The sequence below is a fragment of the Culex quinquefasciatus genome, chromosome 2 (genome assembly GCF_015732765.1).
Source record: "Culex quinquefasciatus strain JHB chromosome 2, VPISU_Cqui_1.0_pri_paternal, whole genome shotgun sequence".
Lineage (NCBI taxonomy): Eukaryota > Metazoa > Arthropoda > Insecta > Diptera > Culicidae > Culex > Culex quinquefasciatus.
Genome location: NC_051862.1, coordinates 136,902,859 through 136,925,567, shown reverse-complemented (window position 1 = coordinate 136,925,567; position 22,709 = coordinate 136,902,859). Strand labels below are relative to the sequence as shown.

General features: G+C 35.4%; 2 protein-coding genes across 2 annotated transcripts in view; both read right to left on the bottom strand.

Annotated features, from left to right (window-relative positions):
- Positions 1-4,751, bottom strand: part of LOC119766844 — a 42,293-nt gene extending 37,542 nt beyond the window's left edge. Inside the window, exon 1 of the mRNA XM_038253007.1 lies at positions 4,267-4,751. The gene's annotated coding sequence lies outside the window, so the exon portion shown is untranslated. The remainder of the gene's footprint in view (positions 1-4,266) is intronic.
- The window catches only part of LOC6037870 (protein bunched, class 2/F/G isoform), a 325,729-nt gene that overhangs the window by 156,723 nt on the left and 146,297 nt on the right, over positions 1-22,709 (bottom strand). The gene's annotated exons all lie outside the window — the stretch shown is intronic.

Below are 22,709 nucleotides of genomic sequence, written 5' to 3'. Positions count from 1 at the left end.
GAATCCCGTTGAGAGGCGGAAAAGAGTACACAAAAAAAAAATGATTCTAGATGTCAATATTGCTCCTGCTGTCTATACATTTTTCAGTCCCTTCAAGAAGCATGCTTTGATTTTTCGTTATATAATTTGATAACTCCCGCTCTCGACGGTCCCTTCAATATCGACAACGAGAGAGTCCACTGTATTACATCAGGAATTGGTGAATATTCATCAGTTTCTGATGAATTTTCATCAGGTTCACATATGTATACATTTTTTAAGTAAAACTAATCATAAAAAGATGTAATTTTCAACCAACGAATATTTCAAAATTAAACTTTTTTTCTGTGTATTAGAGGGTTAAATGACATTGCATATGATGAAAATTCAACTTTTAATAATCTCTTTTCATCGCAGAATCCTAACAAAATTAGAATTCGAATATATTTTTAAAAGAATCGTTAGAAATGAAATAAAATAGTGACTTTTATCCTTAATTTAATACCATGTACACAGAAAAAAAAATGATGCTAATATTCCTCAGGAAATGGTGACAGATTTTGTGTCAAAAAAAAATGATTGATGAATATTCATCAGGTTCACATTTTTACACATTTTTTATGTAATATTACTCAACAAAAGAAGTAATATTGAACCTACAAAATTTTCAACATTCCAAAATTCAACTTTTTTTCTGTGTAGTTTTGATCGATCACAACGCTGTCAGCCACTCTCTCATTTGTTCAATGCAAACTAAAACATTCATTCAATACACCAACCTTAAAAACAAGCTTTCTTTCAGAGTAAACATTCTAGTTTGTGTTAAGTAAAACTAGAATAAGGAATGTTGGAAGATTTTTATTAAAAATACTATTAAAGGGGAGGTCTAAGATGGGTCGATAATTTAAGACAAAAAAAAAACGCTACTTTTTGTGGATTGCGCTTTTAAACAATTTTCGTTTAAAATGGATAAAAAGAGTTAACTGAACTATTTAGGTTGGAAAACTTGTAAAACGATAGTTATTTACTGCAATTGCACATTTTTGACTTTGTTATTGAATACAGGCATTTTTCAGGCTAATTTTACTTTAATTAGACAGAAAAAAAATGATGGTAATATCTTGGGTAATATTCATCAGGAAATGGTGACAGATTTTGTGTTAACAAAATGTAATATCACATCAGAAAATGGTGAATTTTCATCATTTTCTGATGTATATTCATCAAGTTCAAAAAAGTTTAATTTTGGAATGTTGAAAATTTGGTAGGTTGAATACTACCTCTTTTTTGAGTAAAATTACATAACAAAAATGTGTAAAAATGTGAACCTGATGAATACTCATCAAAAATAGATGAAAATTTATCATTTTCTGAGGTAAAATTCATAATTTTTTTTACACAGAATCTGTCACCATTTCCTGATGAATATTACCATCATTTTTTTTTTCTGTGTAAGGTAATATTACTAATTACCTAAAAATTAACAAAATATTTTTTATAAATAAAATTTTCTAATATCTTTTCTTCAAACGCTGTCACAGTGCACAGTGGTCCAGATCGCAAAATTAAGTGGAAAATAGATTTTCCGAAAAATGGTGAAGTTTTGGAGCTTTGGTGTCTTCAGAAGAGTTGTTGCAAATGGGCAACTTTTGATTTGGTTTAAAATTAGGGTGGTTCACGATTAGGGTGATTTTGAAAATCTAACTTTTCAGGAATATTTTTGGGAATTTGGTTGTCTTCTAGAAAGTTGTTGGGCTTGCCAATCCAAGCAACTTTTTCGAAATCACCAACATTTCTGGAGTTTTTTTTTTTTTTTTTGAAAAGGTCCAATAAACCAAATTTACAGTTTTTTTTCTTTTTGGGTGTTTTTGAAACCGCCTTGAGTCAAGGGTATTAAAAAACACCCAAAAAGCAAAAACTGAAAATTTGGTTTATTGAACCTTTTTTAAAAAAAATTCCAGATTTTATCTCGCCAGGCGCTAGGTGAGTTTTTCTTTAAACTTTAGATATCTTCATTTGAAAATGTCGAATTTTTAAGGGAAAAGTGTTTGGGACCACCCTAACGAAATTTAAAAATTGTCCAACTATATGTTTTTCCATGTTATATTTCCTGCTTAATCCGAATCTGTCCTTAGAATTGAGCCGAAGTGTCAGAAAATTGATTTTTGGTCAAATTTTGGGTTTAAATGGTAATTTTACATGGACAGATCTGACTTTTTATCTAAGTTTTTAAATGTCTTGTTGTTTGGTTTAGCCTTGGCCCAACTTATCACCTTTCTTTTGCAACGTGGTGAGCTAAAATTGGTTCAGCCGTTCCAGAGATAGTTTTTTTTAAATGCGTTTTTGGGAAAATCGTTAAAAAATGATTTTTTGCACCACCCTACGCAACCTAACCACCCTACGAATACCTAATCACTAAACAAAAAAACAAATCTGGGTTAAATTTGAGCCAAATCGGAGCACTTTTGGTCTGGACCCTGCTGGTTTGACACGGAATCGCTGTTAACCCTCTACTGCCCAAATTTTTTATTCGAAAATATTTATTTTTCCCATGTTCAGGAGGTCATTTTGAACAACTTTTGTTCTACGAAAAACTTTACATCTCTTGTTTTATGTTTTTCTTGTTTTATTTTTAGTATTTTAATTTGCATTTATCTTGTTTAGTTTTGTTTGTTTTTGGTAGTATTTGGCCTATTCTACCACCTAATATAATTACATTTTGCCTATCTATTTTTTTCACGTTTTTACAGTCACTATTTCATTTTTTTGTATGTTTTTCACATTTTCTGCTATGAAATGGCACTATCATCATTTTAATTGCAAAAAAGGCATAATCTAGGATACTAGAAAAAATACTGCATACTTCTTTTTACTGAAAATATAGGAAATGTTAGTAAAAAACACAGCCAAAGTTGACCCCTAAAAAATGACATTTTTTAAAACATTGGCAAAGTCACATAAAACAAGTTTAACTTCCAACCCTGAAATTTTCTAAAATTTTAAGAGATCTTCTTTCCAATACTTTTTAAAGATCAAAAATCGGTTGGAAAATTTATTTTTGGCGATTTTTTAGATCGAAGCCCGTCTAAAGGCGGGGTTTGGTTGTAGAGGGTTAACTCACATTTTCTTAGGATTTTTGCCACAAGATTGTCGAATTTTTGTCAAGCCTATTTTTCTACGTAATAGAACAATGATACATTTGAGCCCTTTACGCCGACCATACATTGCAACATGTCCATAAAAAATATATTTTTTATAAAATTGATATTGCTTGCATTGATTTTGTTATTTTGAAATTACGAGAGGCAGTTCGGTTTCTGATGCAAATTGTGTAAACTGTAGCAACTTAATCTTTTTTCGATGCTTTTAGTATCGATTTGAATGCTAAGGATTTGCTTGAAGGTTGCGTTTGTTTTACTATTTGATCAAGTATTTTTTCATTGCAAAACGTTCGTGAATTTTCACAGAAGCCATTTCTATCGATCTTCCTCCTTTGCTCGCCAACGATTTCGAAAATTCCTCCAACAAAGCCCCGAATCCAATATGGTCGCGCAAGACCCGCTCGCGGAGGGCATAAGCCCATTCCTGGAGGTGCTGGTGCCTCCCGTTCGGAGCGCTAGCAGACCGCCATTTTCGCCACGTTCGAAACTTGGCCGGAAAATTTCAATTTTTTAGACCTTGACCCCCCAAAAACGGAACTCATTTTCAACTAAAAAAATACCTCAGTCACACAACAATTCCGCACACGCACGCAAAACGCTGAACTCTTACACATTCTGACAAGCCTCGAAATCGCAATCACGCGACACTCCACAACCTCACGGCACACACACACACACACATTTGCACGTTGAAACCCACTCCAAGCCAAACAACCAGGGGACTCCACCATCGTCAGCCATCGAACGAAAAGTCTCAGATTTCTTTGCGGGCGCCATTTTTCGAGAGGGGGGTGGGAAACTCAAAAGTGTCGAGCAGCCACGGGGGAGGGAAAATAATAAATTTTTATATCGCCATGCCCAGAATCCTTGGGAAATTGATTTTCTTTTCGCCTTCCGTGGCAGAGCACTAGTATTTGAAGGGGGTGGTGGCGCGGAGGGAAAACGAACGAAAAATTGGCGTAAAGAGTTTGGGAAATGGAGTTTTCTCGGCCGAGAAAGTGTGTGGTGTGATTTTTTTTCGGGAGGGTTTGGGGGGAAAAGTGGGTGGTAGGGGGAGAGGGGCGTAACAGAAAATTTTGGAAAATTAACAAACTCAAGACCTTGCACAGACGTTCTGGAAACAGACCTTAACGTGGAGCTTCACAACTTTTCCGAGATTTTCACAGCTCACTTGGACACTTTTCCCTTTCGGATACTCGCTGGGTTTTCCTCGTGGATCGATGATTTTCACAACAGTTGCTGCGTTTCAGCAAAATTTTCACCACCCTCCCTACTTTGTATGAAAGACTAACCCTAGGAAATTGCTTCTAATCGCGCGTGAAACTTGGCAAAACACGGTGAACACTCGCAGTGGCTTGCTTTGGCCCAGAAGGGATGATGTCGGAAAATGCGTTCCGCGTTTTTCTTTCGTTTTCCAGCGCGCACAGGAAGGCCAAATTTTCTCCTCACTTGTTTTCCTTCCACACCACACAAAAATTACACAGACACCAAAAAAAGAGGCCCCTGCACCACTAGTTCAAATTTGGCTGCTTCTGGCCCTGCGTTTCGAAAGCACTATCAGTGACCGACCTCTCTACCTGCTGCCAGTTCCACACCACGGGGTTAGTCCGGAGACGCGGGACTCGCACTCTCGCGGAAAAGGGCGTCAAAATTTGAGCAAATTTTCCAAACCCGAGAGAGCGAGCGAGAGAGAGCCTGTCTGCGAAGGAATTTCTGCACGGCTGGAAAGCGTTTCCCAGCGCAAAAGGGAAAAATCTAGGAGACCAATCACACACACACACAGGGAAGAGAGAGAGAGAGGAGAAGCTGGGAGAGCGAGCGAGAGTTTGGAATCGAAACTATCGATTATTGGGAGTCCGTGGACATGCGCAGGTGTGGAAAACTTCGGGAAAATCAAGCGAGTTGGGCAGCGGAGTTCAGGAAAGCGCAAAAAAGGGAGAAAATCAAAGAGAATGTTGGAGCAAAAAAAGAGAGAGAATAAGAGGCTTCGATCTGAAGTGGTGATCGCTGAGAAGTCAAGAAGAAATGGAAGCTTACTTTGAACGTTATAATAATAAGCTCATTATTTGGAGAATCCTTCCGTTTGGGCCGTTGTTTACATGTTTTGGGGCTAAAAATATCGGTAGCTGTGGGGTGGTGGGATGCTCTTAAAGCGGAATTGTTCTGCGAAGATTTTATTTACACATATGGAATTTTGCTATTTTTAATTCATTCAAAGTTTTTCGTACCACACAATAATTCATTTTTCTGAACAAATTTAACAAAAAGGTTCAAAGATATATTTTGACAACACTTCCTGGTGTTTTTCGTAATTTTTTATACTGAATTTTTTAAATCAACTGTTTATTTGTTTTAGTTTCTTTCATGTTAAACCCTCTAATTCCCAAATTCTATTCTCGAAATTTTTATTTTTTTTTCTCTCGTTTTATATTTTTTATATTTTTTTATATTTTTTTATATTTTTTTTATATTTTTCATTTTTTCATTCTTGGTATTTGTATCTGAATTTAACTTGCTTAGTTTATGTTTGTTTCTGATAGAATTTGGTTTATTCTACCACCTTCTATCGTGTTTTGTTTTCATATTTTCAGATTCAATGTTGTAAATTTTGCTTTTTTTTACATGTAATGTTAAAGAATGATATCATTACTATTTAAATTGTAAAAAAATGCGTAGAAGCATAGTCTGGGACATTACAAAAATTACTGCATACTCATTTTTACTTAAGAGCGAGTTTTTCACCAATGTGTAACAGGTCGTATCGAGGTGCTCCGATTTGGATGAAACTTTCAGCGTTTGTTTGTCTATGCATGAGATGAACTCATGCCAAATATGAGCCCTCTACGACAAAGGGAAGTGGGGTAAAACGGGCTTTGAAGTTTGAGGTCCAAAAAACCTAAAAAATCTTAAAATTGCTCGCATTTCCGTAAAACTTTATCAATTCCAACTCTCTTAGATGCATTCGAAAGGTCTTTTGAAGCACTTCAAAATGTGCTATAGACATCCAGGATTGAATCGACTTTTTCTCTTAGCTTTTGCAAATTACTGTCAAAAATTGATTTTTTTAAAACCTTAATATCTTTTTCCAACAGCCTCCAACACCCCTACTCCCATAGGTCAAAAGATAGGTAATTACATGGACTATAAGCCTACGGTGTTAACTTTTTGGCCAATCGCAGTTTTTCTCATAGTTTTTCGATTTTTCTAGAACAAACATTTTACAACGTTAGTTTTTACCCTGTAGGCCGCCATAGCGGCACTTTTTGGTCTCAATTTTGTCATATTCGGAATCCTCGGACAATTTCACGTAAGTTAGCAGTATTGGAGTAGTAAATTTGATTGGTAAAATTGCCATTTAGAATGAATTAAAATATTTTTTAACAATTTGTTGGATTAGGGGTAAAACAGGTTTTCGCCTACTTGATACAGCATTTGACGTATTGATCATAGGGTAAATATGATCCATTTCTTTTTTCAAAAATGTTTTATTTAATTATTTTTTAAATCCAGTTTACAACTCCAATACTTCTAACTTACGTGAAATTGTCCGAGGATTCCGAATATGACAAAATTGAGACCAAAAAGTGCCGCTATGGCGGCCTACAGGGCAAAAACTAACGTTGTAAAATGTTTGTTCTAGAAAAATCAAAAACTATGAGAAAACTGCGATTGGCCAAAAGTTAACACCGTAGGCTTATAGTCCATGTAATTACCTATCTTTGACCTATGGGAGTAGGGGTGTTGGAGGCTGTTGGAAAAAGATATTAAGGTTTTAAAAAAATCAATTTTTGACAGTAATTTGCAAAAGCTAAGAGAAAAAGTCGATTCAATCCTGGATGTCTATAGCACATTTTGAAGTGCTTCAAAAGACCTTCCGAATGCATCTAAGAGAGTTGGAATTGATAAAGTTTTACGGAAATGCGAGCAATTTTAAGATTTTTTAGGTTTTTTGGACCTCAAACTTCAAAGCCCGTTTTACCCCACTTCCCTTTGTCGTAGAGGGCTCATATTTGGCATGAGTTCATCTCATATATAGACAAACAAACGCTGAAAGTTTCATCCAAATCGGAGCACCTCGGTACGACCTCTAGAACAAACCGAGCAATATTTACAAATACTGCCTCTTAAAATATAGAAAATGGTAGTAAAAAATAAAACCAAAGTTGACCTCTGAAAAAAATACACAAAAAATAAAACTTAGTTGAGTATCCAAAATTGGACGAAAATGAAAAAAAAAAAATCATGAGACTCAAAAATCGTAAAACAAACAAAGGAAACATGATTGCATGCATGATGAAAAATGAAAATGAAAATAAATAGAAAATGGAAAGAAAGATTATTTGATTAAGATATTTGATAAACAAAAACAATTGAGTAAGAACGAGTATTTTTGGAAAATTTTATTTTTGTATTTTTTTTCAGTTGAAGCACTGTTGTTTACTATAACCAAATATGCAAAAATCAAAGATAATGTTTGACTTGAACCATTTCACTTAAATATTTAACTTTGAATATAATACTCGTCCCGCCCGTGTGGATCAATCGGACCGCGCACTGGACTCCAATCCAGAGGTCGCCGGTTCGAATCCCGCGGCGGGCGCTCTCAAATTCTTTGTGTAAATATGAGTATTCGGCGCCGTCGCTCCGTGCCATACTTTCATACACTTAGGAGCCCAGGGCGGCGAAGTCCTTGTAGATAAAAAGGAAGACACTAGTGGTTGGTACTAGCAATGGTGGCCGACAGCTATAAAGTCAACTTCGTTTTATATAATACTGAATCGAAATTTAAACAAGTTAGAAAATCTATAAAAAAACGTTTTTAAAGTAAACGGCGAATTGACGTTTATGACTATGGAAATATTATTTTTGAAAATACATCACTTGTTCGGTAACTGGGCTGATGCTTACTTGCTGATGCTGGGACAATACTTACTTTTCGTATTTCTGTAACTGGGCTACGGCCCAGTTAAACAACGCCCAGTTACCGAACAACTACTGTATCAAAATACGTAACGAACGATTTATTTTTTTAAATTGTTAACCCAATTATTGGAAGTCTAACCGATGATTGACAATTTTCAGTTAATTAACCCTCTACAACCCAACCCGGCCTCTAGGCGGGCTTCGATCTATAAATTCCCCAAAAATCCATTTTCAACCAATTTTTGATCTTGGAAAAGCCTTGGAAATAAGTACTCTTAAAATTTATGATTTTTTTTGGGTTGGAAGTTGGCTTGTTTTATGTGACTTCTGTACTGCTCATGTTCGCATAAATGTCCCATATGCAAAAATAGCAAGCTGAGAAAAACGCATTTGAAGTTTGTCCCACACATAAGGCTACGTGTTAAGTTTTCGCGAAAAAACTAGTTTACCTCCTGATTTCTAGAACAAAGTACTGGATGTTATATGCTTTTCTGAAAGAGCACACGATTTTGAACCAAACTTCATCAATAACTCAAAAGTGATGAAAATGCATATTTCAACACTAAGTTTTTGGAATCTCTTTGATTAAAAAAAAAAGAAATCCGCCACGAAATTTGTGATAAAAATGGGTTTTCAACATTCTAAAATTCATAACTCACGAATGAATTTTCTGATCGATTTAATGTCTTTAGCAAAGTTGTAGTTTATGATGAGGGCAATAGGGTCCTAAAGCTCTATGCCAATTTTTCTGAACAACTTAAAAAAATACGTTTAAAAACGATTTCTTAAACCTTTTTTTGATTTAAGTAAAAAAAATAATATTGGCAGGACAACATTTTAAGATGAATCAACTATGGTCCCATTGGAAAGAGCTGTCAAATCGGGTACTAAAGCTGTATGTAAATTTTTATGTACAACGATAAAAAACACGATTAAAAACCATTTCTGATCACTTTTTTCATTTTAATGCAAAAAAAAAAATTGACAAGACAACATTTTTTCGATTGATCAACTATGGTTTCCTTGGAACGAGCTGTCAAGTAGGACCTTTTCTGTCAAGAAGGGTCGCGAACAATAATATCACCCATTTAAGTTTAATTTTAGGACCCAATTAGATACTTTCTGTCAAGAAAGGCTTAAGTAAATTGTTCAAAATTGATCGAAAAATCTAGCGTTCGTTTTGTTTTTCTTTGGGAACGATAAAATCAGTCATCTAAATCAAATTTTATTACCCAATTCAGAACAAATAGTTACATCAAAAAAAAAAAAAAAAAAACAAAAGACCAAAAGGCAAATTTTGAAAAAGCTAAGTATTAACAACTTTTCTTAACGAAAACAAAATTTTTCAATCATAATGAAAAAATGTACTATTTTTGCCTTCCTCACTTTACTGAGGAAAGGCTATAAAATCACTCGAAAAACGAACTTTTTAGTTAGACCTCCTAGACCTACCTTCATTTGTACACATCGACTCAGAATCACCAGCTGAGCAAATGTCTGTGTGTTTGGCTGTATGTAGACATGTGTACCAAATCAATGTCACTGGAATATCTTGTCACAGGCTCAACCGATTCTGGCCGGAATGGTTTTAATCGATCCGTCTTAACGTCCCCTAAGTTGCTATTTAAATTCATGCAGTTTTCTCATGCATTTAAAAAGTTATGTTGAAAAAAAACTGTTTCCTATTAAAATAAAATTATGGTAAAAAGGGTGGTTTTTTCATGAAACCCTCACATGTTATGTATTTTTAGAAAGCATATGAGAAAACCTTTCTTGTGGATTAAGAATTTTCAAGATCTGACATACCTATCAAAAATTACAAGCAGTTTAAAAAATGGTCTGGATTTACATAACCTCAAATGGTCCCGTCTGGTCGCCACGAAAAAAGCCTTGTAGAGGGATGCCATTTTCCTGAAAGGCGGTGTCTGTATAATAGAGTGTAACAAAAATGACTTTTTGGCGGGCATTCAGGGGTTTGTTCCGGTGGGCATACTGAGCCCAAATCCCAAATATGAGCTTGATTGGACGTAACAGGAGCTGGCGCTCCGCCCTTCAATTTTAAATGGGATTTAACCCGTAAAAAAAGATTTTTTCAAAAATGTCAATTTTTGAGGCATTTTGGCCACTGAAGCGTTTACCAAAAACATCACTGGCGTGTAGGCCAGATCCTTGCGCACCTTTTGGTATATATAACATTGACGTTTGGAGCACCCTGGAGCTCGGTACAGACCTTCAAAGTTTGGCATTTTTTCGAAAAATCGGTCCCAGCAAAATCAAATGGCGTCTCGGGCGTCGCAAGACGCGACGCGTCTCTTTTTTGCCGGGGCCGATTTTTCGAAAAAATGCCAAACTTTGAAGGTCTGTATCGAGCTCCAGGGTGCTCCAAACTTCAATGTTATATATACCAAAAGATGCGCAAGGATCTGGCCTACACGCCAGTGATGTTTTTGGTAAACGCTTCAGTGGCCAAAATGCCTCAAAAATTGACATTTTTGAAAAAATCTTTTTTTACGGGTTAAATCCCATTTAAAATTGAAGGGCGGAGCGCCAGCTCCTGTTACGTCCAATCAAGCTCATATTTGGGATTTGGGCTCAGTATGCCCACCGGAACAAACCCCTGAATGCCCGCCAAAAAGTCATTTTTGTTACATCCTACTGTATAATCTTGACAAAAAGTCTGTTGGAAGTCTGTTTTTTTACTCGTCACTTATTTTTATTATATTACCTCTTAGGTGCTGCGATTACGTTAGGGGAGATCAATAAACCATGTGGTCAGTTTAGGGGATTGTAATCACTCTTTAAATGAGAGGAAGGCACCAACCATCCAACCATTGGATTAAGTTAAGTTTTTTATTAGTTTTAGCTATTAAAGGGTTAGTGTTAGGTAAAATAAAATATTTTTATATTGAATAATAGTGTCTATGTTATGGGTGACAAGAAAAGTTTAAAATTGTGGAAAATCTTAAGAGATACTCCCTGGCTTGATACTTCAGGTAATAATGAGTAACTGTGTCAATTTTGAGCCAAATCGGTTAAGGTTTAAGAGTCGCTATTGATCGTTAAAGCTTGTACAAAAAAAATCACAAAAATGTATGAGGAAAATAAAAAAAAAACAAAATTTCACCAATGGTGGCGTTAAATGGGTCTAATCATTGTCAAGAGTGAGATTCTTAAGTAAAATTTTACGACAAACAACTTTATCGAAGACCGCAAAACGATCCGATTTCCAATCGGAAACGGTGCACTGAGCTGATGTCAATTGGTGGCCCTGTAGGACTTAACTATGTATATAATTTTTGCAGAATGATGTGTTAGGATGATTTCATGAAATTTTCTATCATTTCCGTCATTGTTCTGTCGAAAAGTTTTTGATATATTGACCAAATACCCATATAAGAGGACCGAGGTACCCCAACGGAATCCGGATATCTCCGGTAAAAATGGACGATACTTATCCCCTCATCTGACAGTTTAAAATATAGACAAATCTAGATATTTTGTAACCGAAAGCATCCAATTTGGTCAAAAAAGAAAAAAAAATATGAGTCAAATGACTACCCGAGCGTTTGAGGTTAAGGTCGTCAAAATGATAGAATATTGTTATATTATTTTTATGACTTGGCCTTGAGACAAATTTGTAAAAGAATCTAACATACTATTTAAATTCCGACTACTCTGTCAATTGCGCAACTCCGGAGTACGTACACTCTCCATCGTTACAACCAGCTAGCCGAAAGCCTGAGAATAATGTTCAAAAGTTATCTCCGCTTAAACGCTGGGAAAGCAGAAAGAAGCAGGTCTCTTTTCTCAAATTTTCCGCCCTGCTATGTCACCAAACTGTGAAAAGCAATCATTATGGACCGACTGGAGGAGCATAAAATATGCAAATCTCCACGATTTGGCCATTGAAGTCTAGGGCTCTGGAAGCGGGTGCCAGAACATAAAGGGACGCTCCCTAGCCGTTTGAACAGTCGAGAATTGAAAGTGAGAGTATCATAGATGATGACGATGGCGGACACTTTTAGCAGAGAAATGAAAAGGAAGAAATTGATTTTTTTTCATTTCGAAAGGTTTCAAGTCCGTATTGACACAAGGTCTTCTCGGGCCATTCGTCCGCAAAACTTGACGGAACGCCTCCGAGCCATAAATGAAACATCGCATGATTAGTCTACCTTGGCGTTGGGCGCGCAAAAGACCAACTGAAAACGAAAATGCCAAAGTTCATCAACCCGAAGGAGGTCCTCTGCCGCGTCAACCGTCACGCGTGTGACGCATGATTTATGCAGCAAACACGTGTCAGTCAATAGAACACAGTTTGTTAGCTGTTGTTACTCGCGAGGGCGATGCGGATAAATCCCACCAATTGGATTACCGGGGCTGGGCGCACACCAGTGGAAACAGGATATTGGAATGGTACCCCAATTCCGGAACTCGAACAGTTCGTTAACCCAAAGCAACACTTTAAGCCGTCTGGGCGATGAAGACCAAGAAGAAGGGGCGATAACAAACATTTAAACCATTTTCCACGGGAAGTGGATGAAAAACAAACGATTTAGTGAAGAGAATGGATTTGAAGTGGAAGTGGCGCGAATGAAAAGTGAAACAAGTCAAAACAACAAACAGATTGCGTAGAGTCAAACGGGTTTGGCGAACTTCCCATGCGAGAACCGGCAACAATGGCCAATTGGGCCACTCGGGAAGTGCGGACATAAATCTGAACCTCGGCTCACAGTGTAGTACGTTCAACCAACATCCACGGCGCAGGCACGCACGCAAACCGGCCGGAAAATTTATGTAATTATTGTTGCTTTACTGCATGTGATTGGACGGTTTTCCGGTAGATTTAATTTGCTTAACTTAAGATTTTGCCGATTTGATTTAACATAATTTGACTTCAAAATTAAAAAAAAGATGTTCAAAGAATCACCAAATTCGGAAATCATTATTTTTAATTTAGCCTATTGCCAGACTTTAAGGGGGGGACCAAATAGCAGAAAGTATAAAAACTTACAAAAATTACAATCCATATTTTCATTATTTCAAAGAAAAAAGTGTTTTTACCATCATTTTACAATCTTACAATCATTGTTTTCTTAAAAGATATTTAAGCATCGACGATTTTTTTTAGAGATTTCGTTTTGAAACGATTTACTTTTCCTTTTATTTTCAAATCACGAGACGGTCTTTAAAACCGATTTATTTTTTATTTTTGAAATTTATTAACAGGATTTATTGAAATTGAAAGACATAAGTAGCACACCAGCAGGCTTATCAACAAAGTATGGAATAGAAAATAGCAGAAAAAATTTTCAGCTCCTCGAAAAAACATTTTTGCAGGTTTGGCTTTCCCTCATAAAGTAATGTTAAATTAAAATATAATTTAACAAAGAAACAATAGAAACATAAATATAAGGCATATTTGTAACTGTCTATATTTTGATTTTTTTAGAGATATTTAATATTTAGTAATTGTTGAATTGGATGAAACTTTAAACATGCTTTCTTTTTATCAAAACTAGGCTTTTTTGCATAGTATATTTTTTCATACAATTTTGCGGGAATTTCATCAAAAATGGGCATGTAAATATTCGAAAATCTGTTTCTTGTGACGGGATTTTCTGATCGATTGAATGACTTCGGCAAAGTTGTAGGTTATGATTAGGACTTTTATGAGAAAATAGGTAAACGAAAAAAATATTATTTTCCACTTTTTTCTTGAAAAAAAAATATGAATTTTCTTGTTTTTAGTTTTTTTAAATTATATTTTAAATAGACTAAAAAACCGCTATGTGACAAAAAAAAGTACGGAACAAAAAATTGTAGAAATTTTTTAAAGCAGGTAAAAAATGCTTTTTGTTAGATTGCATGAAATAATGTTTAAAGTTGAAAAAACTACTGAAACAAATTTAATCGAAAAATATGTAACTTGAAAACGATGTATCATAAAAATGTAAAGTCGTTTTCAAAGGTTGAAATATTGCTTGACATTTTTTTCGATATTTCAGTAAAATCATTTTTTTTGCAACATATCGCAATTTTGAACCCAGACTATGAATTATCCTAAACTCTAGCGCAATAATGCTTTTTTTAGTCCCCTAAACTGCCCATGTTCACATAAATGTCCCATATGCAAAAACAGCAAGCTGAGAAAAACGCATTTGAAGTTTGTCCCACGCATAAGGTTACGTGTTAAGTTTTCACGAAAAAACTGGATTTCCTCCTGATTTCTAGAACAAAGTACTGAATGTTATAGGCTTTTCTGAAAGCTCTCGCGATTCTGAACAAAACTGCATCAATAACTCAAAAACGATGAAAATGCATATGGGACATTTATGCGATCAGGGGCAGTAAAGCATATTGAAAAAAGTTATCAAAAGTATGAGAAATTTTTTTTTTTTTTATTTCCGTGTATCATTTAATCAAAACTAACAGTTGAATAGGTCCTTTTCGTATTTATTCGAAAAAATTAGAGAGTATAAAAAAGTTAATATCTATACTTTTTTTGAAAAGCTCGATAAGCTATTGTGCTTTCCGCCAACTCACACAGCAGTTGCCCCGACCCCTCTTCGATTTGCGTGAAACTTTGTCCTAAGGGGTAACTTTTGTCCCTGATCACGAATCCGAGGTCCGTTTTTTGACATCTCGTGACGGAGGGGCGGTACGACCCCTTCCATTTTTGAACATGCGAAAAAAGAAGTGTTTTTCAATATTTTGCAGCCTCAAACGGTGATGAGATAGAAATTTGGTGTCAAAGGGACTTTTATGTAAAATTAGACGCCCGATTTGATGGCATACTCAGAATTCCGAAAAAACGTATTTTTCATCGAAAAAAACACTAAAAAAGTTTTAAAAATTCTCCAATTTTCCGTTACTCGACTGTAAAAAAATTTGGAACATGTCTTTTATGGGAAATTTAATGTACTAATGTACTCGAATCTACATTGAGCCAGAAGGGTCATTTTTTCATTTAGAACAAAATTTTTCATTTTAAAATTTCGTGTTTTTTCTAACTTTGCAGGGTTATTTTTTAGAGTGTAACAATGTTCTACAAAGTTGTAGAGCAAACAATTACAAAAATTTTGATATGTAAACATAAGGGGTTTGCTTATAAACATCACGAGTTATCGCGATTTTACGAAAAAAAGTTTTGAAAATGTTGGTCGTCATCGATCATGGCCGTTCATGGTCACCCGCGACAGACACGGACGACAAAACAAAGAGAAACGCAAAAAAGTAACTTTTTCATAACTTTTTTTCGTAAAATCGCGATAACTCGTGATGTTTACAAGCAAACCCCTTATGTTTATATATCCAAATTTTTGTAATTGTCTGCTCTACAACTTTGCAGAACATTATTACACTCTAAAATGTATCCCTTCATAGTTCGAAAAAACACAAAATTTTAAAATTAAAATTTTTGTTTTAAATGAAAAAATGACCCTTCTGGGTCAATGTAGATTCGAATACTACATTAAATTTCCCTTAAAATGACATGTTCCAAAATTTTTGACAGTCAAGTAACGGAACATGGGAGAATTTTTAAAACTTTTTTAGTGTTTTTTTGGAAGCAAAATACGTTTTTTCGGAATTCTGAGTACGCCATCAAAATCAAATTTTACATAAAAGTCCTTTTGAAACCAAATTTCTATCTCATCACCGTTTCAGGCTGCAAATTATTGAAAAACACCTCTTTTTTCGCATGTTCAAAAATGCCTCGGATTCGTGATCAGGGACAAAAGTAACCCCTTAGGACAAAGTTTCACGCAAATCGAAGAGGGGTCGGGGCAACAAAATATAGGAAAAAAAGATTCGTACGCCAATATTTCAAATTTGGAAAATTTGAGGATGTTGTGTTATTTTTGAAGACTTCCTTGATTAAACTTACTATTACACAGTAAAAAATAATGTAACCTTCCAAAATAATAGCTTCCATTATTTTGGAAGGTTTCCAAATTCCAAACCTCAATTTAGACTGAAAAAGTGACATTACAACAGAATAGTGGTAAAATTACACATTTTCAGAGGTAAAATTACACATTTTTTCTGAAATAAAAGATGTACCCCTTCCCAGATGTAATTTTACCATGATTTTTTTTTCTGTGTATGAAACCAAACAATGTTAAAATATATGAAATTTGTTTTAAGTTTTAATTTATTAATATAAATGATTTTTTTTTAAGAATGGTACAATCTAGATTTTAGAACATCTTGGAAACCACAAATTTTACGTTTAGGCCGTTGCAAATATTTTTCCAATTTTATTTCAAAAATTTAGGAATAAAACATCTTTTGTTTGGCTTTTGATTCTCCTCTTATTTGAGGCAAGTTTCCAAGTCGTCTCCTTAATAACAAACTTCGTTTCACTACACCCCTTTCCGATCCCACCAACATCCACCGGTGATGATGGCCCTTGAAACGTTTCGCCTCGCCAAAAAACGAGCGTGCCTGATCTCACCCCCTTGTACGCCTCGAAGATTTTCGATTGCCAAAAAACAATCGTGCCCACCACCACCACCAACGGGTCTATTGGTGCGTAAATTGTGCGTAGACCGCCATTAGTTTGCGGCCAAGCGTTGTGAAAGTAGGCTCTCCAACTCCATGTCCAAAAATGACCAAAGCCACGGTTGGATGACCAACGGCTGCTGGAAAAGTCGAACGCACCGCGCGCAAATTACAGCACGCACTTTTTTTTGCGCCAAGTTTTGACTTCTTCTTCGTCTTGGACAGGCGTTGAAGCATCTTCTTCTTTTCCTTACGTGTGTAGTGAGAGGGAATATTAGGTTTCGCCAAATACGGGGCGCTTCGAGTTGCCAGTCTGCTGACCGTCACGTTTCCTCCAAAGTACACGGAAAGAAAACTTGTTGAAGAATTTAAAAACAGTGTTGAATATTTCAAGAGGATTTTTTTCCGTGCACCTAGTCCTTAGATCACGTTTTTTGCACGTCTACCCCGATGGCTTCCTTGATCGCTCAGCCGAATTCAACTATCGAGACCTCGCCATTGTGGTCCCTTATACAAAGTTTCGTAACCGCGGGGCAAATCTGCATGAATCGATTTGCAAGTTTACAATAGAGAAGTGTTTCAAGTGAGACTTGTTTTTTTTCTCTACTACTTCTTCTGTGTCTACCTTTTGCTACAGTCATGGAGGTTGAACAAAGTATGCACACAATTGGCGGAGTGCCGTTTTTTGCTAAGATCTGGCGAATGCCATTGAATTCTCCATGTTTTTTTTTTTTTGCTTGCGGAGTTGTGGCCAATTTTGACAATCGCTGATCGATCCTCAAGTGTGTCTGGGCCAATGCCGGCTGGCGATCAACGGAGCGATCACAATCGGGGTTGCGGATTTAAAGGTCGGACCCCCGGATGATCTTGACTGCGAAAAGACGATGGTTGGCCGGTTGTCGCCAGATGATTAGAGGGGCTGTTTTAGGTAATTCATCAAAGGAGTAGAACGTAAGTAAAGTTGAACGATTGGACATTTTTTCGTAATGTCAAAAAATTGGTCGTTTTACCGTAATGTAAAAAAACAATACACCATTCTCCGATTTGCTCTAACAATTTAAATATTTTCTAGAATTTCGCAATTTTTCATTTTTTTTTAATTGTTAAAAGAAATCGTTTGCGTCAATCGTGTTTTTTCATGCAAGGCTCCATACAATTTTGCGGGCTGGTCATACAAGATGTAAAAAAGTAGATCGATTTTGCGTCTTCAGAAAAGTTTCATGTTACGAACATTTGTCATCTCAGAAAAAAACATGGAAAAATCCGATTGTGTTTTTGATTTTTGCACTTTTCTATTTTTTTACTCAAAATGGAACTCTCAATATAAGATTTTTTTTGATATATTTAAAGGGATTTATAAAAGGGTATCTTATGCGATATAAAAAATCGAATAACGGAGATTGAAATTTTTGAAAAAATTGTGATGCTTGAAAAAGCGAAACCTGAATAAAGTCAAAAAACATATTTAGATGCAAATTCAATTTGCAATCGAGAATGACTTGACACATTTCTTGATAAATTGCACCATTTTTCGAAAAATATTCAGTTTTTAGCAATTTGAGAATACTTCATGAAGGAAAAGCACACCTACAAAAATATTTCCAAATTACTTAGAAAATTGGCTACAATTTTTCTTTTTTTCAGTATGTTGATCTGGACTGCTGGTTTTTCGCGATATTTTGGAAATTATTGGGTCGATTTCCAATTAAAAAAAAAAGGTTCGTGAAATTTTTGCAATTTTCTACTAAATAATTTTCGCAATTTCAAAATCTTGTCCAACATATGAAAATGTCCAAAATGAGTGTTTTCAGTCCGTTCAAAAGGTTTATCGTGATTGTAGAAGTGATCTAGAATTTTATTTAAAAAATCCTGATATTATTTTATGTTTTTTGCCTTTCTTACTAAAGAAAGGTATAGGTTTTACTTTAAGCCAGGACGTCATTTCCATCTTCGTAAATATGTCGATTCAGCATGAATTTTAATCGGAAAAATCGTCAAAAAATCACACTGCATCGATTTTCGACGCTCTATCGATTCACCTTAACAGAACTCGTCTATCTCTTACCCTCGAATTTTGAGAAAATAAATTCCGTGGAGGTCGAGTGATGTTCGTATGTGCTAAAATTTTGCTAAATTTTGTGTCGCGCCGTTCTCAACTCCCATATATCCGATTTCGATTCTTCTAAATGCAGATGAAAGCTAGTGTGCTGAACCTGGGCGAGTTGCCGCGCAAATTTCGAAATATTTATCTGTTTTCGGATGCGGCCAGACTTTTCAACAAAATACACAGTTTTCAAATGAAAATATGGTCAATTTTTTTCATTTTCATATCTTTTATTTATCTCAAAAATTGCATTTTTCGAGCCCTACAACCTCCCAAATTTTCATCCAGATTCATAATGTGGTTCTGGAGTTTGAGCCGTTTGATTGACCTACCATAAGAAAAAAAATCCCTAAAAAAAGGTAAAAGCCCACCTGGTGACCTTCGCCAACATTTTTCATTTCTGATTTTATTCAAAATTTCTTGCTACATTCATAGTACAGACCATGAGTGAGCATCTGAAACAAATTCGACATCGATCGGCAATCCCGATCAATTTTTAGAACGATTTACTTTTTGCCTTTCTTACTAAAGAAAGGTATAGGTTTTACTTTAAGCCAGGACGTCATTTCCATCTTCGTAAATAAGTCGATTCAGCATGAATTTTTATCGGAAAAATCGTCAAAAAATCACACTGCATCGATTTTCGACGCTTCGTCGCCAAGTCGACAAGTTGTCAAGTTGAGCTTCGAATACTGGCGCGAGAATGCTGGCGTATATATTTGCTGGCTTGACTTATACTCGTTTGTAGTAGCTTGTCTACCGATGTTTCCTACAACATGTAAGATATCGTAGCTTTTCGGTTTCTTTTGCCCTGTTTGTTTTTGCATAACTGTCCAATGTTTATTTAAAAACTTTTGTGACATAGGACATTCATCCGGCTACAATCTATTTGTTTTCCGTGTGCTCCGAAAATCGCCTTAAAGTAGACTTAATTTTTTCGTGATGTCGTAAGTTTATTTAACAGGGTTCATTGGATTCCAATAGGAGCTTTCTAAGCTTTTCATCGTTTATATCGTTTTCAAAGTTTTCAATGCTGACGACGCCAATGGCTTTCTACCTAAGGTACTCGTGATTGAGTGTGTAGTGGTGCGGTTGTAAAAATAGCTATCTCTGACTTTGTCACATTCGTAGAAGCTGAATGGCTATCTTCCACGCGGTTCACTTATACCTCGGTTTTTCTTTGCGCCTACAGCGGTGTGCGTTGTCACTGGCGCATGTGAAGCTTGCTATGCTCGCGTTTGTCATAAACGCTTGTTTGATTAAGAATATGTACGATTAAAAATATTCTTTTGGTGAAAATGGCGTTTTTTGTTTCTTTTGGAAATCATATCATTTATAATACTTTGCTTTCATCATAAGACTTTCTTCTTCTAAACCATGTCAATGTTATGAATTGAAAGAAGTTCTACCATCGTTATATTCTTTAGTAAGAAAGGCTCTATCTCACCCCAGGTGGGATTAAATCGGGTTTTTTTATGAAATTTTGTTCATCGATTCCTCTTGTTTCAATAAGCCATTTTTAAACAATGCACAGTGGGAAAAATTGAGGCAAAAAACGGAGTTAATTGATGCCGGTCAATTAAAACTTTCAACCAAGACTTTTCTTATGTGAAAAATTCCGAGGAATCGATTGGTGATGGTGAGAATCCGCGGAAATTTACGTAAGGCCCGTTTAAGGTCGATTTACCCTATTTTTGCTGTTTTTATTAGTTTTAAATATGTTGCTGAAATGTTTAATATTTTGACATAACTTTTTCTTAAGTGAAAAATTGCGATGAATTGATTGCTGATAGTTCGAACCCGCGGAAAAGGTAGATTTACCCTTATTTTTGCTATTAATATTAGTTTTAAATTTGTTGCTGAAAAGTTCAATATTTTTAACATTTCTGACGTGAAATTTTTTTTCTGACGTGAAAAATTCCAAGCAATCGATTGATGATAGGAAAAACTCGCAAAATGTACCAGAAAATCATTTCGATGGAGGTATGGTATGTTACGGCATTGAACATTTAGGCAACATATTTAAAACTTTAAAACAGCAAAAAATAGGAAAAATTGACCTAAAACGGGCTTTATGCAAATTTTCGCGGATTCTCACCATCACCAATCGATTCCTCGGAATTTTTCACATAAGAAAAGTATTGGTTAAAAGTTCTAATTGACCGGCATCAATTAAGTCCGTTTTTTTGCTTCGATTTTTCCCACTGTGCAATGGTTTGCAATTTAAACTATTATTTTTTTTATTTTTTTTTGCTTTCCCTCGACATAAGTCAGAGTCGAGGAAAATAAACTTCAACAAATATTTGCAACGGCCTAAACTAGAGGAATAGTGCTATGAAAATATTTAAAAATCTGTATCTCGAAAAGGGATTTTTGTATCGATTTGTAGTCCTCGGCAAAGTTGTAGGTTAGGATTAGAACCAGGTTTGTAAAAATATCAAGCGACCACGATTATCATTCCCGAAATCTCATCTCTCAATTTTCACTGCCCCTTGTCGTGGGATTGCAATAAGAATTGTCGGTCTCTATCTCGTGTTTACACAATCCCGGGTGGCATTCTCATTTTCTCTCTCATTCCCGCATTCTTAATCATCTATCTTCAACTCTCAGGAATCATCAAATGATAGATTTTTCTATCACTACTCATTCACAACACCGAATACAACTATTTAGAAAAAAAAGTTACACCCTGAAAAAAAAATCCGTTTAAAAGGGTGCACAGCGACCAAGGAACTTGTTGTCTTCTTATTATAAAATTGTTGAACTTACGAACCCAATCCTAAAAACAATTGATTATAAAAATTTACAAATTTTGTTGTAAATCGTTATGGAAAAAGTAGCTTAGGGGATGAATATAAAAATATATCGGTAGTTCCCGTAGTTTTGAAGACACTAAAATGTCTTTAATAAAAATCTGGGTGCAAAAGCTTTGGTTGATGTGCACCGTTAAAATGAATTTACGAAAACTCGATTTTGACAAACTGAACTACAAAACACTAAGCCATCACGGCTTGGTGAGCGACTGGAATTAAGAACACTGTTACCACTAAAACTATATACGCGCTGGGTCTTAGTCCATTTGACAAGGGTTCAGAAGTGCTAAATAACGTTTGAATCCGATTGATGCAAACGTTCTTCAGGGCGGGGCTTGTCGATTCAAGCTGAGGTACCTCGCGCACGGCTAGCCTGCGTAGAAATGGGTCACCGAAGCTCGGCAGAGCTAACACCATCCAAATGCCTATGCGAGTTATTTGCATGTATAGAATGTGAATCTAAAATACATGGAAACAACTCAATTTGTAAGAAGCGACCGCGTGGTCCCGTTTGATTGGTTGCACACACACACACACACACACAACTCGATTTTGACAAACTGAACTCCTTCGATTTTTTTTTTCATTTTTTGATATGTTTCAGTAGGAAAAAAAAGTGCTAACTTTTGAGCAATAGGGTATGGCGAACGTTTTGTTTTCTCCAACCTATGTTTTTTTAATGTATTCCAAGGCTGAGAAAATTGGGTCCTAAAATGAAGCTTAAATTGCTGATATTATTGTTTACAGCGATAAAGCTTACTTTTCTGAGTACAATGACCCTTTGTACGACCACAAAGAGTTTAAAATGGATTTTTAAATCAATTTTGAAAAATTAACCTCGCGGTCCTTCTTGACAGAAAAGCTCCTACTTGACAGCTCGTTCCAAGAGGACCATAGTTGATCCATCGAAAAAATGTTGTCTTGTAATTTTTTTTTGCATTAAAATGTAAAAAAGTGATCAGAAATGATTTTTAATCGTGTTTTTACCGTTGAACATAAAAATTTACATGAGCTTTAGTACCCAATTCTCTAAAATTTGATTTTCTGCACATTGTTGATCCGACCTTTGGTTACTGAGATTTGGCTTTGCAAAGAATGAAAATGACCAAAAATTTGTTTTTTTTTCTGTTTTATTCAATGTTAAAAATTGAAACTTGTGTGAAATTTTCTTAATTTTTTAAATCACGATTTACATCATATTTTATTTAACTTTACTGAAGTGTTAGT